The 12,699-nt window shown below is 46.1% G+C and overlaps 1 long non-coding RNA gene across 1 annotated transcript; it reads right to left on the bottom strand.

The window, feature by feature from the left end:
• Positions 1-3,965: 3,965 nt before the first annotated feature.
• LOC116972802 lies at positions 3,966-9,345 on the bottom strand. The gene is made up of 3 exons (XR_004411884.1): positions 9,298-9,345; positions 6,798-6,800; positions 3,966-3,976 (listed from the first exon to the last, which is right to left on the bottom strand). It is a non-coding gene; the product is annotated as an uncharacterized LOC116972802 (long non-coding RNA).
• Between the last annotated feature and the right edge of the window lie 3,354 nt (positions 9,346-12,699).

Here is a 12,699-nt window from a genome sequence, read left to right as displayed (position 1 = left end):
GCCATTGCTCCCATTAACACCAGTCCATTCTCAGCTGCTCTTGCGGCATTAATCAGCCGTTGTCTTTAGATTCTTTGTATGTGCTTTGTTTTCCAAACTGCTGGGAATGTATTCTCACTGTGAAATAAAGAGGGTGATGTATCATAACACTGGGTCTCTGGGTCGATTCTTACTCAGAAACAGAACTGGTCACTGATCACATCTCCAGCCTCACAGTGACTCCTTGGCTCAGCACACAGTTGGGGAGACGCACGATATGTTGCCCTTCACTGATGATTGATGAAAGTGCATCAGGAAGTCTTGCAGCATCTGTGCACAGCTTGATGAGACCACACCACAAATACGATGATTGAAAGCAAACCATTAGTGCTGTCAATAGGTAAGAACTATAGAAAATAGTGGAGATATTGAAATAGGAGTGTATGTTTATTCTCTAGACTCAACAGTACTCTGCTCTTGCCAGCAACGTAGTTTCAATGGATCATTGCTAGTTCATAGGTTCATAACTGATAGGAGCAGAATTAGGCCATTCAACCCAACAAGTCTACTCCACCATAAAATCATGGCTGATCTATCTCTCCCTCCTAACCCCATTCTGCGGCCTTCTTCCCATAACCCCTGGCACCCATACTAATCAATAATATGCCAATCTGTGACTTTAAAATACACAAAGACGCCCACCACAGCTGTTTGCCACAGATTCACCTCCCTCTGACTAAAGACATTCTTCCTCATCTCATTTCTATAGGTATGTCCTTTTATTCTGAGGCTATGGTCTCTGGTCCTAAACTCTCCCACTAGTGGAAACATCCTCTCCACATTGACACTAGCCAGGCCTTTCACTATTCGGTAAGTTTCAATGAGGGCCCACCTCTTCCTCCTAAATGCCAGTGAGTACAGGCCCAGTGACGTCAAACGCTCATCATATGTTAACCCAATCATTGCTGGCATGAGGAGTTAGTGTTCTGAAGAGTGATTTGGTTACATTGGTCTCTGCTCGCTTGATCCTTTGAGTCCTGGCAACATCCTTGTAAATCTTCTCTGCACTCTTTCCACATACAATAGAACAGAACAACATAGGAGCAGAACCTTCAGCTCCAAATGTATTGTGCCGAACAATAATGCCAAATTAAACTAATCTCTTCGATCTGCAATTGATTCATACCTCACCACTCTTCACACATCTATGTCTGTCTTTCTAAAAGCCTTTTAAATGCCACGATCATATCTGCCCACCAACATAATGTAAATATGTTACTCGGTGCCACGTTCAAGGAGCGATGGAGCTGGAACCAAAATCCCTCCATCCATTCTTGCCATTAACAATCTTGCCATTAACTATATACTGTCCCCTTACATTCTCCCTAAGTGCAAACCTCACACTTGCTTGGATGAAACTGCATCTATAATTTCACTATCTTTAATGCCTCGGCAAGGCCACCGGCATAATCAAGGACCAGTCTCACCACGGACACTCCCTCTTCACCCCTTTCCCATCAGGCAAGAGGTACAAGAATGAAAAAGCACACCTCCAGATTCAGGGGCAGTTTCATTCCAGCTGTTATCAGGCAACTGAACCATCCTATCACCGAGAGAGTGGTCCTGACTTATCATCTACCTCATTGGGGACCTTCAGACTATCTTTAACCGGACTTTACTGAACTCTATCTTGCACTAAACATTAATCACTTTACCCTGTATTTCTACACTGTAATCCTATATAATCTTTCTGCTGACTGGTTTGCATGCAGCAAAAAAGCTTTTTGTCGTACCTCTGTAACCATGACAATAAATTAAGCTAAAATAAACTAAACTAAACTTTACTAAACTACATGTGACTGATCTGTACATCATGATATTTCTGACAGCCGTCCTCATTGTCCACAACTCCACAAATTTTGGTGTCATCTGCGAACTTAATAACCAATCCATCTACATTTATGTCCAGGACAGTTTCTTCCCAGCTGTTATCAGGCAACTGAACCATCCTACCAACAACTAGAGAGCTGTCGTGAGCTATTATCTACCTCATTGGAGACTCTCAAACTATCTTTGATCGGACTTTACTTGACTTTATCTTGCACTAAACGTTATTCATGTTATTCCCTTTATCATGTATCTTTACACTGATAGCTCGACCGTAATCATGTATTGTCTTTCCGCTGACTGGTTAGCACGCAACAAATGCTTCTCACTGTACCTCGGTACACGTGACAATAAACAAAACTAAACAAAACTAAACAAAATTAAACTAAACTGAACTAAACTAAACTAAACTAAACTAAACTAAACTAAACTGAACTGAACTAACTAAACTATACGTGTGACTGATCTGTATCCCATGGTATTTTTGACAGCCTTCCTTATTACCCACAATTTTGGTGCCATTTGCAAAGTTAATAATCAACCCATCTCCATAGATGCTGCCTCACCAGCTGAGTTTCTCCAGCATTTAGACCTTCATATTTTGCTTGGACAGCTTACACCCAGCGGATAAATATTGACTTCTCTAACTTCAAGCGACCTTGCTTTCACTCTCTCTCCATCCCTCCCCCATCCTAGTTCTCCGACCAGTCTGACTGTCCCCTGATTTAATCTTATCACTGTATGTTTCGTTGTCACCTTCTCCTAGATAACAAGGATCTATTCTACATTTTCCTTGATCTTCATCCCCTTTGGTGTCTTGTTTTCCCACCTTACACTTCCTCATCACTGTGTTTCCCTCTCCCCTCACTCTCAGTCCGAAGAAGGGTCTTGACCAGAAAATCCAGAGTTTCTGCCTGTCCCGCTGAGTTACTCCAGTATTTTGTGTCTACGGTGAAAACCAGCATCTGCAGTTCCTTCCTACACAGACATGGAGGGACCTTGGACTCAGTTTGTTCAGTGTCTCCACATCTTCACTCACTCTGGAGTTTATCCCAGAGGCAAAGGTGGGGGGTTGAGGAATGTTACCGGATCACATCAGTGTACTGACTGCACAATTATTTCCATTATCAGTCACAAATATAGTGTCTTAGCTGAAATTTAATCATCACATTAAAACTATCTGGTAGCATTTAAACACATGAACAGTAAAAGATTGTTGAGTTGGATAATATTTGAAATATTACAGCAAACAATGTGACCTGTTGCTTGACGGTGTGTGGGTGGGGAGAACAGGTGGCAAGGGGGGAATCTTCTTTTGTTCAAGTCCCCAGGATACGGGGGAGTGGGATTGTACTGCTGAAGGCAGTGAGAAGAATGGGAATGAAGGATTCACATTTTGTCTGATGCACCAGGCTGCAATGACATTTCTTGTTCACATGAAAATCACAGATAAACCATTATTCCCACAGAAATGATAAACTCCACAGTAAATACAAGGGTCAGCGCAAAGCAACAGAATGGTCTCTGTCAGTCTGCTGCTATGTTATAGTTTATCGTTCAGTTGACCAATAAAGTGCAAGTCACCCCAACAGCCAATTTTCCCTTCTTCACTATTATATAGTTTGACTATGAATACCTGCACTTCTAATGCAGACAAATCGGCAGCACGGTGGCGCAGCGGTAGAGTTGCTGCCTTACGGCGCCAGAGACCAGCTTTCGATCCTGACTACGGATGTTGTCTGGTTCTGGTTCTGGCTCTGGTTGATTACTACACAAACACCTCATCAGTGGTTATCTCGCACACGTCGGAGTGAGTAGAGTAGCGATTACATTTTGAAGTGGGCCTTTTTGACCAAGTTGAGGAGATCTAGTTGCTCAATCCCCTTTTTAAATGACAACATCAGGAGCAGCACGTGTGTTGGGTGCTAACCTATTCCATTCCCTTATTGTCCTTGGGTAAAAGGAATATTGGTAACAAAGTTTATTGAAATTTAGTGAGTTGATGATGAAGGGTCCGTTATTTTGTCTTGTTTCATGGCAGTTTGTGCTCTGGGATGACGGGAGATTTGATGCCGTGATTTTGTAAATCTCCTTGTAAATTGCAATAAGTCTTAGCCTGATTCTGTGGAGCTCTAGGGTATCCCATCCGAGAGAAGTCAGCATATTATTCATGCTTGATTTGCGCTTGTAGTCATTACATACAAAGCGGGCTGCTCGGCGTTGTACTTTCTCCAGGGTGATCTTGTTGTTGTTGTTGTTGAAAGGATCCCATACGGCTCCACAATACTACAATTTGGGCCTGACAAAGGACTTGTAGGCATTCTCTTTGACGGATGTACTACATGCGTGAAAATTTCTTTTGAGAAGGCCGAGTTCTATTTGCTTTGTCAGACACTTGACTAACATGCGTCGTCCATCTTAAATCTTTACTTAATTCGACCTAGATATGGGTGATGGTTGACAGCAAGCAATGTATGTCTACCCATGTTGTATTCTGATAAAAGTGGTTTAATCTTGTGTGAGACATGCATGGTATGACATTTGGTTGTATTGAGTGACATCCGCCAGGTTTTTCCCCACTCACAGAGAGCATCCAGATCATTAGGTAAGGACAAGCTGTCTTCTGGCATTTTAATCTCTCTATAAATTATGGCATAATCTGCGAAGAGCCAAACTCTGGACGAAACTGTATTAGGAATGTCATTGATATACAGTAGGAAGAGCAATGGACCCGTGACAGCCCCCTTTGGTACACCTGCTGTCATAGAAGTTTCAATAGACGTCTCTCCCTCCAAGAGAACTCGCTGGTGTCTCCTTGTCAAAAAGATCTCAATCCATTTTAAGAGGTTGCCGTCTATTCCTACATGGTTGAGCTTATACAGGAGCCATTTATGGGGAACGTTATCAAAAGCCTTACTGAAGTCTAATATAATCAGGTCAGTGTGACCCTTGTTATCGAGTGACCTGGCTAGATCATCGATGAGTCCCGCCAGTTGGGTTTCACATGATTGACCCTGTCTAAAGCCATGTTGGTGGTTTGTTAGTACCTTGTGGAAGTCAATATGGTCCATAATATGTCGGTGGATTATATGTTCGAGAATCTTGCATGGCATGGAGGCCAGTGAAACTGGGCGATAATTTGCAGGATTTATCCTATCTCCTTTTTTATAAATGGGGACAATGTTAGCATTCAGCCAATCTTCTGGGAGTTCTCCACAAACCACAGACTTCGGAAACATCTTTTGGAATACTGGAGCTAAGCTTGCTGAACATTTCTTTAAAACTCTGGCTGGTATCTGGTCTGGGCCTGATGCCTTCTTTGGTTTTATTTCTTCCAATAATTTCTGCACCCCGTTCTTTGGTGCCTTAAGATCTGCAATTTTTGGAGTTTGTTGTGAGTTCAATGACGGGAATTCATCTAGGTTTTTCTTCAGTAACAACCGAACAAAACTGCTGAATGAACACTTCTACTTTGTCTGCTGCCAAAGATACGGTCCGCCCCATTGATGTAAGGCTTGAGATTCCAAATACTTCCTGACTCATTTTCTTGATGTAGCTGACCCAGATTTTCATGCTCTGTTATAAAGCCCCTTTGTTTTCCTAATTGCACGCCTAATTGATGAATTTACCCACGGTAAATTATATCTGGTGGAACACATTTTTGACGGAATAAAACGTACCATGGCCTGGACAAGAACTTGTATAAAATCTAACCACAGCATGTTTATGTCTGTTGTTGCCACATAATATCCGGTTAATTTCTCATTAAATTCTAATATGAGTTCATCTATGGAAGAGAAATCTGCCTTTTTGTGGAAGAAAATCTTCCTTCTCGGTGGTCTAACTGCTTTGGCTGACATCTGGGCTTGGACAATAACAGCATCATTGTCGCTTATAGAAACATAGAAACATAGAAATTAGGTGCAGGAGTAGGCCATTCGGCCCTTCGAGCCTGCACCGCCATTCAATATGATTATGGCTGATCATCCAACTCAGTATCCCGTACCTGCCTTCTCTCCATACCCTCTGATCCCCTTAGCCACAAGGGCCACATCTAACTCCCTCTTAAATATAGCCAATGAACTGGCCTCGACTACCCTCTGTGGCAGAGAGTTCCAGAGATTCACCACTCACTGTGTGAAAAAAGTTCTTCTCATCTCGGTTTTAAAGGATTTCCCCCTTATCCTTAAGCTGTGACCCCTTGTCCTGGACTTCCCCAACATCGGGAGCAATCTTCCTGCATCTAGCCTGTCCAACCCCTTAAGAATTTTGTAAGTTTCTATAAGATCCCCTCTCAATCTCCTAAATTCTAGAGAGTATAAACCAAGTCTATCCAGTCTTTCTTCATAAGACAGTCCTGACATCCCAGGAATCAGTCTGGTGAACCTTCTCTGCACTCCCTCTATGGCAATAATGTCCTTCCTCAGATTTGGAGACCAAAACTGTACGCAATACTCCAGGTGTGGTCTCACCAAGACCCTGTACAACTGCAGTAGAACCTCCCTGCTCCTATACTCAAATCCTTTTGCTATGAAAGCTAACATACCATTCGCTTTCTTCACTGCCTACTGCACCTGCATGCCTACTTTCAATGACTGGTGTACCATGACACCCAGGTCTCGCTGCATCTCCCCTTTTCCTAGTCGGTCACCATTTAGATAATAGTCTGCTTTCCTGTTTTTGCCACCAAAATGGATAACCTCACATTTATCCACATTATACTGCATCTGCCAAACATTTGCCCACTCACCCAGCCTATCCAAGTCACCTTGCAGTCTCCTAGCATCCTCCTCACAGCTAACACTGCCCCCCAGCTTAGTGTCATCCGCAAACTTGGAGATATTGCCTTCAATTCCCTCATCCAGATCATTAATATATATTGTAAATAGCTGGGGTCCCAGCACTGAGCCTTGCGGTACCCCACTAGTCACTGCCTGCCATTGTGAAAAGGACCCGTTTACTGCTACTCTTTGCTTCCTGTTTGCCAGCCAGTTCTCTATCCACATCAATACTGAACCCCCAATGCCGTGTGCTTTAAGTTTGTATACTAATCTCTTATGTGGGACCTTGTCGAAAGCCTTCTGGAAGTCCAGATACACCACATCCACTGGTTCTCCCCTATCCACGCTACTAGTTACATCCTCGAAAAATTCTATAAGATTCGTCAGACATGATTTACCTTTCGTAAATCCATGCTGACTTTGTCCAATGATTTCACCACTTTCCAAAGCCTGAAGGGCTTGTGATATTATGCCTGATATCACAACTTTCTACAAAGGAGAGATGGCTGACAAAACACGTCAAGTATATTTATGTCTCTAGTGGGCTTATCAACCATTTGAGTGAGGTTAAAATCATTGACCAAATCCAACATAATCCTGCTACATGTGGTATTTCTTCCCCCAGTGCGAAGAGAATTGCTGGACCAGTTATATCAGGGAGATTAAAATCACCCAAGAGCCATACAGAAGCAGACTTCAGAATCTTAGATAAAGAAGCTTCAAGTTCTCTTAAATGTTCCTGCCCTGATGATGGAGGGCGGTAAAATACCCCGATGTATGTCGGCTTTAGCCCCTTTATGTGAATGCTAACCCACAGCACCTCGCAGTTTGCATCAAGATCTTTTTCTTCAGTAGCAATATACAAGTTCCTAATACAAGTTCCTTATACAAGTTCCTGTACAACTCTGTACAGAGTTGATCCGTTCTCCCTGTGATCGCGTGGATTTTCTCTGAGAAATTCGGTTTCCCCCCACACTCCAAAGATGTACAGGTTTGTGGATTAATAGGCTTGGTTTCAATGTAAACATTGTCCATATTGTGGGTAGGATAGTGTTAATGTGCGGAGATCGCTGGGCGGTGCGGACTCGGTGGGCCGAAAGGCCTGTTTCCGTGCTGTATCTATAAATTAGACCATTCGACCCATCAAGTCTACTCCGCCCTTTAATCATGTCTGATTGATCCCTCCCTCCTAATCCCATTCTCCTGCCTTCTCCCCATAACTCCTGACACCCGCCAAAGTTTGGAGACTGAACAAAAGTCAGAGGTCACAGGTATTTTGGCTTTTGACACATTGGCCTTCATCAGTGAGAATACTGAGTATTGAAGTTGGGAGGTCATGTTGCAGTAATATAAGATGTTGATGAGGTCGCATTTAGAATATTGTGTTCAGTTCTGGGCACCATGTTACAGTAAAGATGTTGTTAAATTGGAAAGGGTGCAGAGAAGATTTATAAGGATGTTGCCAGCACTTGAGGGTGTGAGCTCCAGGGATAGGTTGAGCAGGCTGGGAGCTCAGGAGGGTGAGGGGTGATCTTACAGTGGTGTATAAATCATGAGAGGAATAGATCGGGTAGACGCATAGAGTCTTTTGCCCAGAATGGTGGAATCGAGAACCAGAGGGTTAACGTGAAGGAGGAAAGATTTTATAGGAATCTGAGGGGTAACTTTCACACAAAGACTGGTGGATATACAGAACAACTGCCGGAGGAGGTAGTTCAGGCAGTTTCACAACGATTAGCATGCAAGTAGACAGGAACATGGGTAGGAAAGGTTAGAACAAAAGCATGCAAGTGAAACTGGTGTAGAGAGGACATGTTGGTCGGCGTTGACAAGTTAGGCTGAAGGGTCTGTTTCCGCACTGTATCACTCTATGACTCCATATCTCTGCCTTGATGTCTCTTTCCCCAACTTCCAGATGTCAACCCAGCTAATGTGATGCTTCTTATCACTGACTGAGTGATTCTGTTTCATTCTCCAGTAGCTTCTCGGCAACAAGACAACTGGTAGGTCATTGAACGTTGGGAAATAAATTGGAAGTCCGGGGGGGGGAGTTAATTATAAACATGTTTAAACAGAACTGCAGCCGCTGTGACTCCTCTGTCTGGGGTAGTCAGTGGCAATAGCTGATTGGGGCCCCGACACAGAATCAAGGCAGTGAACAGTGAATTTAAAATACCTACCAGTGAATGGGAAAGGAGGCCTCACGTTGGAGTGAATGTAGCTGTTTCATTCTGACTGAAGTGTGAGCTTTCTTCACTGCAGCCCTGTGGCTGGGAGGTAGGAACTGGCAACTGGATTAAAGGGCAATGTTTATACACAGGGCACAGGGGATGGTTCAAAGCCTCAACAGTGGCAAACGTACAGGGTTCATCCAATGTGTAAATCACCTAGAGCTGGTTTTGCTCCATTAAGATGCCACAGAAATACATGTTTAAGAAGGAACTGCAGATGCTGGAAAAATCGAAGGTAGACTTTCTCCTTTCCCCTCCCCTTCCCAGCTCTCCCACAGCCCACTGTCTCCGCCTCTTTCTTTCTTCTTCCCCCCACCCCCACATCAGTCTGAAGAAGGGTCTCAATCCGAAACGTCACCTATTCCTTTGCTGCTTAGATGCTGCCTCACCCGCTGAGTTTCTTCGGCGTTTTTGTCTACCACAGAAATACATGTTGTTGTTATAGTAGGTGGGAGACCCTTGCTAAAGTTAAGGATAGAGTATAACACATCTCACTGTTTGCAATCTGTAAATGTAACAGACCCTCTGAGAGAGAGATTATGTTTTACTTTTTTGCAAATGCCATTTGCACAAGTCCCTGTGGGTTGAACAATCTGATGTAGACATGATGGCGGTTAAAGGAACAGTGGTCTTTCTCCAAGTCCTTTTTGAATTCATTGGCGAGTTGCTCATATTCTTCAGTTTTCTCTGAAATGTCCTGTGAACAGTTCAGAATAAACATTGAATCATTATTTCATTAAGTGAACAAAAGACCACTTTCCAGATCGCTGAGGTTGAAAGGGAGCTGGCATAATCGCTCCCTCTGGGCTGGGAACACAGTCGGCCCCAGACAGTGAGAAGCAGAGTTTGCTCCACACTGGGAGACTCGGAATTCAGTCCTGATGCAGGGTTTAGATACAAACACCAACAACTCCTTTCCCTCCTCAGATGCCGTTTGACCCGCTGAGTTCCTCCAACACATTATTTGATGGTCTGAATTGTCTCTCTTTCCCTCAATCCTTCTCTGCACCCACCTATCATCACTCTCCTCTCAGATCAATGATCTCCAAGATTACAGTACTCACCGCCTCCCTATGTGTGTGACTGCTGCCCTCTGCTGGGAGGGGATTGTACATGCTTGATACAAGGTTACAAGGATACAAAGGACATTTTACTTCGGAGTCACGTGAGTGACTACGTGAAGAACCCGCCAGGACGCATGCGTGTCATATCGTCTAACGCATTGCGTACGACTGGCAGGCTGAACGCGATTCTCCTGCCAACAGTCAGACCTGAAGTTAAGTTTTTAAAACTTTTTCCAGGATTTATCTTCCTACAGGAACCTCTACTTTGAGGTCCTGTTTAAGCCCGAGGCGAAGTCCGGAGGGCCCAGTCAAGGGAATACCGGTCACAACCTCGGGCATACCCGACATTTGGCCGCATTAAAGACCGCGGAATGTGGGAGCGGGCGGCGGTGAATTCGCCTCTCGGGCCGCTGGCGTTGGAGCCAGCAGCTTCATCCTGGTGCCGGTGGAACCTGGGGGGGATGAAACATAGCATAGTATATCTTTATTGTCATTTTCCTGACCGCGGGGATACCCAGCACGGCGGGGGGGGGGGAAGCCCGACTACTAGGGAACCCCGGCTGCATACAATGACCTCGAGAACAAGCTCGAAGGTGGGGTGGAGCGTTGCCCCCGCAACAGAAGGTTTAAAACAGGACCTGCAGGGAAATTCTTTACTCTCAAGTTGTTTAGTTCTATTTCTGTGAGGATGTGTTACAGGAAAGGAACCATGGACTAAGTCCAAATGGAGACTGACGGCGGAGGACCACGGGAGTGCGGGCAGTCAGCAGCGGTTGGCTACACCTGGACCGCTAATCGATCATCAGTCTTGGACCTGGTACCTGCACAGTCGGAATCGACACCTCAGACTGACGGGAAGGCCAAGCAAAGTTGGACAGGCCCGATGACTCGGACAAGTCGGGCTGTGAAGACTCACCACCGGCGGGAGCACTGTGATCGGTGGGCGGCGCGACTCACGTCACAGCGGCCTCTGCAGTCCGTCTGTCTTTTTGTTATTTTTTGTACCGTTTTAATGTAGTTTTTATTTTTTTGATCGGGTTTGTGTGTGTGTGTGTGTGGGGGGGGGGGGGGTGGGGGTGGGGGGCTGGGGGTGGGGAGGGAAACGTTTAAAATCTTTCCCCTGCACGGAGAACCCGACCTTTTCCCTGTCGGGTCTCCGTTGTCGTTGGGGCTGCAACGTGGAGCAGCCTCCAGCAGGAACGTCCTGGGGCTCCAGTCGCGGAGCTGCGGACTTACGTACCATCGCAGAGCTGGCTGAGTCCGGAGCGGGTGGAGCTGTGGTGGCGCTCGGCTGCGACCCGCCCCCCGGAGATTCGGAAGCTCCAGCCGCAGGTCTGGTGGACGGTGATATCGGGAGCCCGCGGGTCCCTGCTGGGGGACCACTTTTCGGGGCTTCCGCAACGGCGACTTCTCCCGCCCGAGTCGCGGGGTCGAGGAGTACCTGGAGCGGGGCCTGACATCGTCCGGCGTGGCTTCAACGGCTGCGGGACTTTGCTAGTGCCCGCCGGGGGCTCCAACACTAAGACCCGGAGCGCGGCCTTGCATCACCCGGAGCGGCGTTAATGGCCGCGGGACAATTACCATCGCCCACCGGGGGCTTTGACTCTGACATAGGGAGGGGAATGGAGAGTGCAGGGGAGAGATAAGTTTTTTTGCTTTCCATCACAGCGAAGAGGAGATGCGCTGTGATGGATGTATGTGTAAATTGTGTTGTGTCTTGGGTCTTTTTTTCTTGTGTGTATGACTGCCGAAACAACATTTCACTTGAGCCTCTATGAGGTTCAAGTGACAAGTAAATTGTATTGTGTGTATTGTGTATCGCATATCCCGCATGGAGCGGTTGATGGAGCAGATGCTCCAATGTAGCATGCTCCGGTATATGGAGTCTAGTCACCATGGGGTCCTAGGACGCCCAAGGCAGCAACTTATTGAGGGCTGCTTAATGCATCTCCCTCGACAGAGGGGAGCATTAGGAGTCACTTCTGGGCTGACTCTGAAGACAGGGGTTTTTGGCTGAAGATACCACAAGTGTGCAGGGGGTGCAGGAACAACAAAACCAGCAGCAGGAGCTCGACGAAGGCCATCGGGCTCAGGAAGGCCACATCATCACACAAGACCTCACATCTCCGGTGGCAGCACCCCTACGCACCCACCAGCAAACCACGATGCACTGAAGCTGGTGAAAGCTTGAAGGCCGTACAACCAGAACAAAGGTCGTTTTTAGGCAATAGCCCAGAACGGCCTTCCTGGAAGATGCGCCAACCCCGTACTCGAGCTCCTCTACCTCTCAGGAGCAGAAGTGCAAAATCATGCACACATGGTTGAGGCAGCTCCTGGGTCGGGTTGCATAAGTCCTCCTATTCGGATAAAGGTATGGAGCCACATCGATGACGTCTCCCGTCACGGATAAAAGTTGGTAATACTTAACTGGTTTGAATATTTACACTGGTTTGGGATAACATAAGATTAGTTTAGTTCTGGGATGACAGATGGCACAATGGGCTAAGTGTTCAGCTGGCAACTGGATGGTAGCCGGTTCGAATCCCGCTTGGAGTGCATACTGTCGTTGTGTCCTTGGGCAAGACACTTCACCCACCTTTGCCTGTGTGTGAATGTGTGTGAATGTGTGTGAGTGACTGGTGGTGGTCGGAGGGGCCGTAGGCACAGATTGGCAGCCACGCTTCCGTCAGTCTGCCCCAGGGCAGCTGTGGCTACAGAAGTAGCTTACCACCACCGAGTGTGACTGAGGAGTGAATG

This window comes from Amblyraja radiata, chromosome 5 (assembly GCF_010909765.2).
Source record: "Amblyraja radiata isolate CabotCenter1 chromosome 5, sAmbRad1.1.pri, whole genome shotgun sequence".
Classification (NCBI taxonomy): domain Eukaryota; kingdom Metazoa; phylum Chordata; class Chondrichthyes; order Rajiformes; family Rajidae; genus Amblyraja; species Amblyraja radiata.
This window is presented reverse-complemented; position numbering and strand designations above follow the sequence as displayed.